The 9,466-nt window shown below is 38.0% G+C and overlaps 1 protein-coding gene across 1 annotated transcript in view; it reads right to left on the bottom strand.

Annotated features, from left to right (window-relative positions):
• The window catches only part of UBR5 (ubiquitin protein ligase E3 component n-recognin 5), a 104,832-nt gene extending 95,642 nt beyond the window's left edge, over nt 1-9,190 (bottom strand). Inside the window, exons 1-4 of the mRNA XM_021711997.1 lie at nt 9,153-9,190; nt 8,385-8,466; nt 7,622-7,698; nt 6,208-6,327 (exon numbers count right to left, since the gene is read on the bottom strand). The gene's annotated coding sequence lies outside the window, so the exon portion shown is untranslated. The remainder of the gene's footprint in view (nt 1-6,207; nt 6,328-7,621; nt 7,699-8,384; nt 8,467-9,152) is intronic.
• Between the last annotated feature and the right edge of the window lie 276 nt (nt 9,191-9,466).

Here is a 9,466-nt window from a genome sequence, read left to right on the forward strand (position 1 = left end):
GGAGCTGCCACTGCACTCCAGTCTGGGCGACAGAGTGAGACTCCAACTCAAAAAGAAAAAGAAATTTTTGAACATTCAAAACCTAACTATAGCTGGGTGCGTCGGCTCATGCTTAAAATTCCAGCACCTTGGGAGGCAGAGGCGAGAGGACTGCCTGAGCTCAGAGGTTCAAGACCGGCCTGGGCAACTTGGTGAGACCTCATCTCTACAATAAATCAAAAAATTAGCCAGGTGTGGTGGCACGAACCTGTAATTCCAGCTACTTGGAAAGCTGAGGTGGGAGGATCGCCTGAGTCCAGCAGGTGGATGCTAATGTGGCCATAAGCGTGCCACCGCACTACACCCTGGGTAACAGAGTGAGACTCCAACTCAAAAAAAAAAAACCAAAAAACCCTAAATATATTATGTCAACTTAGAACCACACCAAAGATTCTGGGATGGTGCCAGTGTAACCTTAATAATCAAATTATTGATTTCACTCAAAAAATGCCAGTTTAGACAATAAATTATATGGCCAATATAGATAAAAGATATAACAATATACCCACTGAGGAATGCATATCATTTTTTCCCCAAGAAAAGAATGCTGAGCCGGGCTCAGTGGCTCAGCCTGTAATCACGCTCCTTTGGGAGGCTGAGGTGAGTGGATTGCCTGAGCCCACGGGTTCAAGACCTGCCTGGGTAACTTGGCGAGACCTCATCTCTACAATAATTCAAAAGTTTGCCGGGCGTGGTAGCGCACACCTGTAGTTCCAGCTACTTGGAAGGCTGAGGCGGAAGGATCGCCAGAGCCCAGCAGGTTGAGGCTGCGGTGACCGGGAGCAGCCACTGCACTCCAGTCTGGGCGACAGAGTGAGACTCCAACTCAAAAAAAAAAAAGAATGCTGGAAATCTGATCAGTTATACTATCCAAATACACAACTGCTCTTGGGCAGATCTTACAGGCACTACCAATCTCCATGAGAGGTAGACAGGTGACTACATAAATAAGGATAAGCCAAGATAAGTAAGAGTGGAAAATATCTACCTATCTTAAAACATTCACACATTCTTTCTTTAAGCACTGCTGATTTAATCCATTGCACCACTAGCTGCCAGTTTACAATCTCTGCTGCACAGACCCTCAGTTGAGTTTTCTTGAAGGCAACTGTCAAAATATCTCTGCTTTCTCCATTTACCTGACTGTTACCATGGAGAAGAGTTTTTGTTGACTCTTGCCTGTTGTGCAGTGTTTCTCCTATCAGAATCCAAGCCCATCCATACCTCAAATGTTCCTGAACATTCCTCTCACCAGCCTGCTACCTAGATAAAAATTAATGTGTTAAAACTCAGCATATACTGAAAGGTTTGTCAGTTATCACAAAAGACAGTAGTGGAATTGGTGAACTCTTTTTGTAACCATAGCAAGTTATATATAATTTTTAATATTACACTAAAAAATACTGAGAAAGCCTGGTGTGCTGGCTCACACCTGTAATCCCAGCACTTTGGGAGGCTGAGGCAAGAGGACTGACTGAATCCAGGAGTTCAAGACCAGCCTGGGGCAATTTGGCAAGACCTCGTCTCTACAGTAAATCAAAAAATTAGGTGGGTGTGGTGGCACACGCCTGTGGTTCCAGTTACTTGGAAGGCTGAGGCAAAAGGATCGCCTGAGCATAGCAGGTAGAGGCTACAGAGGCCGTGGGCAAAAGGATCGCCTGAGCATAGCAGGTAGAGGCTACAGAGGCCGTGGGCGTGCCACTGCACTCCAGCCTGGGTGACAGAGTGAAACTCTGACTCAAAAAAAAAAAAAAAAAACCCCAAAAAACTGTTATTTTTTGTGATTTGCTTATCAAATTAATCCTACAATTTTGATCCTATTATATAATACTTAAGGTACACAGAATGACTCAAAATCAACCGAGGACTCAGATCACACCTAGCATGCAACTAATCCACAGCTTATATTGCATACATTACTTGGTTAGTTGGTTTAAAAAGTATATACATCATCAAAAACAAGGCAAGTCTGAGAAACTTAGAGTCAAGGAACTGCCTAAGGAGAAATGATGATTAAATCTAATGTGAAATCTTGAATGGGCTCCTAGAGCAGAAAAAGGACATCACAAGAAATTAGGGAAATGTGAATTGATCTATGACCTTGAGTACCAATACTCACTCATTAATTGTAAGAAATGTACCATACTAATGTAAGGTTTTAATAACAGTGGAAACTGGGCATGGGTATATGGGAACTCTCAGTACTAGCTCTTAAATTTTCTGTCAATCTAAAACTGTCCTAAAACAGAATTTTATTTTTAGATTATTTTTTAAATAGATGTATATACACACATACACATATGCACTACGTATGACTGTGTATATGTGTATATTTAGTTCCATGAAAATATCAATTACTTCTAACATTTAAATTTAAGAAGCTTCACATAATCCAGACTTGCAGGTTTTCTTAGGACAAAAAAGGTAGGGAGGAACACAGGAATCTGGATGCAACAGCAAGGGCTCTACCTTCCACTGCAAAAATCAATTTATCGGCTGCCTCCATTAAAAATGGGGAATCCAGTTTGTCAAGAGACTCACTACTAACCATTTTACCTACCTGAAAGAAAGCTTCAACGATTTGCAATTTTAAGTACCTGCTTGGCTTTTCCATTTCAAATCATGTGTTATTAGCTCAGATTAAACCCCCAAAGGAATATGGTAGTTCAAACCAATGGAAAGTAGCATATACCTATCACCTACTATGTCCAATGGTAACAAATAACAGACTAGACTTTGTATACTAAAGGTCTGTTTTAACCTCACTGTTAAACATGAATAAACTCCCTCATCTTCCCCAAATAAATTTGGTGCTCATACCCTTGAGCTGGCTCAAAATGAGTTTAAAAAAAATACCTAGGAGATTTTTGAAATATCTCCCAAGATAAACTTGAAGTAATTATTAAAAGGAGAATATGGCAACAGTCAGAAATCTTTAGCACACAAACCTGCCAATTAGCAAAAACATCAAAGAAAAAAACTTTTAAAAGGACGCTATGCATTCCTAAGAATAATCATTCTAAATGATCAATTCTCAATCATCCATGCTAATGGAAAACAGTACCAATAATTCTAAAATCTTTCAAATGTGGCTCTCACTCAAATAGAGCCCATTCATCCCCTAACTCAGGACAACTCTCAAGAGCAAAAGTGAACAAGCCTGGACTCTGCAGAACTCTTTCATATTACACCCTATCTTGCAAATTTGTGGTTAAAGAGGCCCCTTTGAGGACTGAATATCTGCCTGTCCTAGGTTCTCTCACACATGTTATAAATTGTAACCTCGTAACCTTCTTTAAAGTGTATTGTAATCAACACAAATGGAATGGGGGAAAAAAAGGAAAATATTTTTGGTTCTAAAAAATGTCTTTACAAAATAACTTTACTACAATTTCACCATCAACTAAGAAGAATGTTCATACAGTCTAAAAGAAACAGCCAGCCTTTAAGTGCTTACACTTTGTAGACATCTGCAAACCCAAATAAAAGTAAACAAATAACTGGTATTAAGTTCATCAGTAAGCACTATGACATTTTTCAATACTGCAAATCTTGGACCCAATGCTAAAGAAAGCTTACACAGGGTCTGTCTGGGAGGAACTGAGGGAGGAGAGACAGAAAGAGGGGTTGGGAAAAGTGTAGTTAATTATGGGTAAGAGAGACTAAAAAAAAAAGAACGATTCTTTCTACATTTCAACGAATTAAAATTAGCCATAATCTTCTTTGGAGACGGTCTACAGAGGTTTCATTCAAGCTCAAGAATATTGCTTTATTACTCTATTTGTGACATATTTTGTTAACAAAGTCACAAAATCCCACTGTTCTATTTCAGTCATCCTATCATACATTCTATTATAGCTGGTTACTTTCAAATTTTATTTATTAAGGAGAGGATTTAGATCTAAGACAATTAAAGCAACATACTAAAAACAGTAATGGGTATAACAAATATCCAATGAGACCGCAATTATGTAAAAAACTGAATAAAAAAGAAAAAATTATAAATACGATTAAAAAAGAAACAAAGAGGAGAATAAGTTATTCCTTACAATCAACCCAACTTCCAATTGATAAATATAAAAGAAATGATAGAAACTTGTCAAATTCTATTTTTAGAAGTCATCATTTGGCCATTACCACAATAACAACTGACTCTGGCAAAAAGAAAAATCATCAATGGATGCTTTCTAAAATCAGTAAGCAAAAAAGTATGATGAGAATTCAGACTTGTACAAAGTTATAAAGTATCTCCTGAGAAAATATACATTAATGACAACTGGGAAAAGAGCAACTTCACAGCACAGAAACCTGGTTAAACACCACCTTAACCAAAGTCATCAGAGGGAATCTGTTCCCCAGTAATGAGAGGCCTCACCGTCACAGGACATCTAGTGTGACACACTGGGAAAGGCACATCACCGCTTCTGTGGTATTCCTGACAAAAATGCATCACTTGGGTTCAATCAAGAGGAAACAACAGATAAATCCAAACATTCTACAAAATAACCACCAGTTTTTCAAACTCATTTGATCCAGAAAGACAAAGAAAGACTGAGGAACTTGGCCCAGATTACAGAAGACTAAGGAAGCATGACAACTACATGCAAATGTGATCCTGGCCGGGATCCTGGACTAGAGAAAGGGTTGGTGGGACAACTGGCAAAATTTAAAAACACCGCAGATTAAGCAAAGGCCAACATTAATTTCTCGTTCTGACAGTATGACTATGTAAGAAGCTAACATTCAAAAAAACTAGATTAAAAAAATACAGAAATTATTTGTGTTATTTTTGCTACTTCTTTTGAAGTCAAATTCTTTCAAAATGAAGTTTTATTTAAAAATAAAAAGTACGGGATTAGGAACAAATGCTATGATATAAACTGATAAAGTAAACCAGGGATCAGCAAACTTCTTCTGTAAATGGCCCAACTAGATAGTTTAGGCTTTGGGGGCTAAACAGTCGCGACTACTCATCTCTGCTCCTGTAGCACAAAAGCAGCCCCAGATGGAAAGCACGGCTGTCTCTCAATAACAACAGGAGGGGCTGGAAGAGGCCTCTTTACTGATTCTTGAACTAAACAAAGAGATTTTTTTATCTTTAAGGAAGGTATTATTGGAAAACAGAATGATAGATAAGCTACTCTTTCTTGAATAAATATAATCAATTTTTTCAGGTTTATCAAATAAAATGAAATTTCATTTGTCATTACATGTTATTTTCAGAATCACACACTGTGTACCTAGGACTATTAAAAGGACATATACAGCATTTTAATATAAAAGGCCAGAGCTATATTTGCTATAGCTAAAGGACGCACTCAACTGAATAACCTTCCTCCCACTCCAAAAACACAAAAGCAAAGAAAGTCTTCTGGAATCCCAATTTTTAAACCTAAACTTACTTTACCTACCAATTTAGTGTAGGGGAAAAAAACTTCTCCCCATAACCTCCTCCCCTTAATGATATTTTACAATTAAATTGCTTCTTGTTATCTTTTTCTGGTCACATATGCTGATTTGACTAAAATGGCATCATCTAATCATGAACTGGGTATTTTCAGAAAATCTGGTCATTTAGGAATCAAGGTACAAAATGAGTAAACATCATCTGCCTTGGAATTTCTACATGGATTCTTTAATTTAACAGTAAATAATCTCTGGATTAAGTGGTATAGAATTGGGTATCTAGTTTAAGAGGTATGCATGTCACACATACATTTTAAAAGTAAAAAATAACTTTATTAAAGGCTATGTGGTTTAATTATATGATTTACAAACCGCATTAAATTAATTAAGAAAGAACCATCAAATCTGGATGCCAGAAAGTAAGACTTTTTTTTTTTAAACCCAGTAAGTCGCAAGAGTTGACCAAAGATAAAAATCACTTAAAATTTTAAACAGCAAAACTGATATGATATCTGACATTCTCAACACATGTGAACATTACATATATTTTTATAAGACCAAGGGCCTGGGTTAACTATAATTAGCCTGTGTGGCTTATTTTTATCATGGGGACTCGCCCTGAGCACTACCAAGCTCCTGCCCAGAGTTCAGAAGTTTACTCACTCCATTGCTAGATAATGTTCAATATGACCATCCAAAGGGAGAGCATTTACAGGACAATGATACAGACCCAGAGAGTGCCTCCAACTGACCACTACCTACCCCAGGGTGTTGCCTGCCAGCCTGCCCAACGTCTCTGAACCTGAGAGAAACCACGGGGAATCGCTTGTCCTACCAGGCCTCGATGTCCTCCCTGCCCCCGAGTTGCTGTTCAACTTTGACCTGGGGGAAAACAAGAAGTAAATAATCACAGAACAGTCCCAGACTGTTTAGAAACAATCCTAGAAATCCAGTCCTCAATGCTCTGGGACTTACTGTGATAAAACACCAAAATGACTCCCTGATTATTCTTATGGAAATGTATACTTCAACCCAGAAAGTGAAGGCAACAACTTGTAGCCTAATAATCAGCATTTTTTCATTGCAAATAAATGATAAACAGTATATTTTTGAGATTTTTAAAATAAATTTAAAAAATTAAAGCATTCAACTGAAACTCATTATGTTATCTAACATTCTTTTTTGTATACATGCTGTAAATTTTTTTTTTTTTTTTGAGTTGGAGTCTCACTCTGTCACCCAGACTGGAGTGCAGCAGCACACTCCCGGCCACTGGAGCCTCGACCTGCTGGGCTCCGGAGATCCTTCCACCTCAGCCTTCCAAGTAGCTGGAACTACAGGCGCGCGCTACCACGCCCAGCTAATGTTTGATTTACTGTAGAGATGAGGTCTCACCAAGTTGCCCAAGCGGGTCTCGAACCCGTGAGCTCAGGCAATCCACTCACCTTAGCCTCCCAAAGCACTGGGATTACAGGCTGAGCCACCGAGCCCAGCCTGGTATAATTTTTAAAAACCAAAATGTGAACAACTCCTATTGCTTCAAATTGTGCTACTGATTTGGAAATAATAAGGGTGAAAAAACTTCATTTAAAGAGTAGATCCAACTTGGGACTTAACGAAACCTATTTCTTTAAGTAATAACAAACTCCTCTGCTACTTTTTTTCTTTTTTTTTTTTTTTTTTTTGAGTTGGAGTCTCACTCTGTCACCCAGACTGGAGTGCAGTGGCCGCTCCCAGTCACCGCAGCCTTGACCTGCTGGGCTCCCGCGATCCTTCCGCCTCAGTCTTCCAAGTAGCCGGATTTACAGGCATGCGCTACCATGCCCGGCTGATTTTTTTATTTATTGTAGAGATGAGGTCTCGCTGCCCAGGCGGGTCTTGAACCCACGGGTTCAAGCAATCCACTCATCTCAGCCTCCCAAAGGTGCGGGATTACAGGCTGAGCCACCGAGCCCGGCTACTCCTCTGCTACTTTTAATGTAAATACTTTGGCTGTGAATTACCATGTGCAGAAAAATTTAGATAAAACTATAAAGTAATCATTTTACTATATTTTAAGCATCTGATTTTCTGCAATTTTTTTTTTTTTAATTTGAGGGCTACCAAAATCAAAACACGGGTTTACACAATACCTTCTAAGAGCTAGATAATACGTAGAAAGGATATAAGAGCTTACCCATCATTATTATCAGGTTTACCCAATTCCAATCTGTCTGGCTGTACTGAAAAGCCGATCCTGCACACCCTACCATCCTAAAAGCAAAGAAAATAGAAGAAATTCTCAAAGTAAAAATGTACATAAAATGCATATTTAGAAATTGAATCTATTCAGCAAACAGATTCTGTGCCTGTCACTGTCAGTTCAGAAGAAAACAAATAAGCTTCCTTTCTAGAAGATAATCACACCTGAGTTAGAGAAATATGATTATACATATATTATCAAGAAACCAGCAGAACATAATTTAAAACATCTCAATCTGACAGAATTCAGAGTAAGAAAATGCCTGGGTGCCAGAAGCCTCCCCTATTCTGTTACTATTTTCAATCTCTAGTAAATCATTCCAGCTTGCTTTGGGAGATCGTCAAAATAACTCTTGAGTGGCTGCTGATTTCCTTGGTTAAAAGGAAAGAAATATGATGCACAATTGTATTTTGGTTGGTTTTTTGTTTTGTTTTTTTGAGTCAGAGTCTCACTCTAACCCAGGTTGTAGTGCAATGAACACGGCTACTTCAATCTCGACCTCCTGGGCTCAGGAGGTCCTTCTGCCTCAGCCTCCCAAGAAGCTGGGACTATAGGTACATACCACCACGCCCAGGTAATTTTTTTATTTTATTGTATAGACGAAGTCTCACCATATTGCCCAGACTGGTCTCAAACTCCTGAGTATTTTGACCATTTATTTTTCATTTCTCTATCTTAGAGTAAATAAATAATTTACCTCAAGAAGAAAGGCAGCATGATTTGGTCCCACCACACACTGTTTAATAGTAGCCTGTTCCAAAACATTCAGAGGAGGGTGGCTGGGAGATTAAAAAAAAAAGAAAAAAGTATTATATTATTTATCAAATGGTAAGTACATCCTAGGAATATTTTTCTTAAATTCAATCAAGAAAATAATAACTGGCAAAACTTATTTTTAAAAAATATATTCACATATTTTAAAGCAATAACTGAAAAATTATAATATCTCTATAATCATTTTTTATCTCCTTTATGCCAGATTCTTTTTTTAAAAAATCAGTATAAATGCAAACTATACGAATAAACCCAATTCATAAAAAGTAGATAGTGAGATTAAAAGATTCTTTTTTTTTTTTTTAGTTGGAGTCTCACTCTGTCACCCAGACCGCAACCTCGACCTGCTGGCCTCCGGTGATCCTTCCGCCTCAGCCTTCCGAGTAGCTGGAACTACAGGCACGCGCTACCACGCCCGGCTAATTTTTTTTTTAATTTATTGTAGAGATGCGGTCTCACCAAGTTGCCCAGGTGAGTCTCGAACCCGCGAACTCAGGCAATCCACTCACCTCAGCCTCCCAAGGCGCGGGATTACAGGCTGAGCCACCGAGTCCAGCTGATTAAAAGATTCTTATTCCAACCATGATCATATTAATCTTAATCATTTTAGGCTGCTAACTACATATGAGTTTTTTCCTTATAAGAAAAATCATTCTTTGTCAGAAGACTTAAAATATCTTAAAGTTCTTACCTGTTTAAATTATATTTGTTTAGCTTCTCTGAAACTTCCCGTAACCTTTAAAAGCAAAACAAAACACAAATAAACCATATGTATAAATCCTTTGTAAACAAAATAGTTCTGATACATACCGGTGCCATTATTTCGGTGATTTCTAATAGTAGTACACAAGCAACTGCTATAGCAAGCTTTTTTTTTTTCACTTTTGTCCCAAAAAGATCACAAGCAGACTCTACAATTCTCTTACCCTACTGGCAACCTCAACAACAATAAATATCATTTTAATCCCATCTTACAGGTAAGAAAACTGAAGTTTTTAGAGTTTA

This window comes from Carlito syrichta, unplaced genomic scaffold (assembly GCF_000164805.1).
Source record: "Carlito syrichta isolate Samal-C Ts95f unplaced genomic scaffold, Tarsius_syrichta-2.0.1 Scaffold302992, whole genome shotgun sequence".
NCBI classification, from domain to species: domain Eukaryota; kingdom Metazoa; phylum Chordata; class Mammalia; order Primates; family Tarsiidae; genus Carlito; species Carlito syrichta.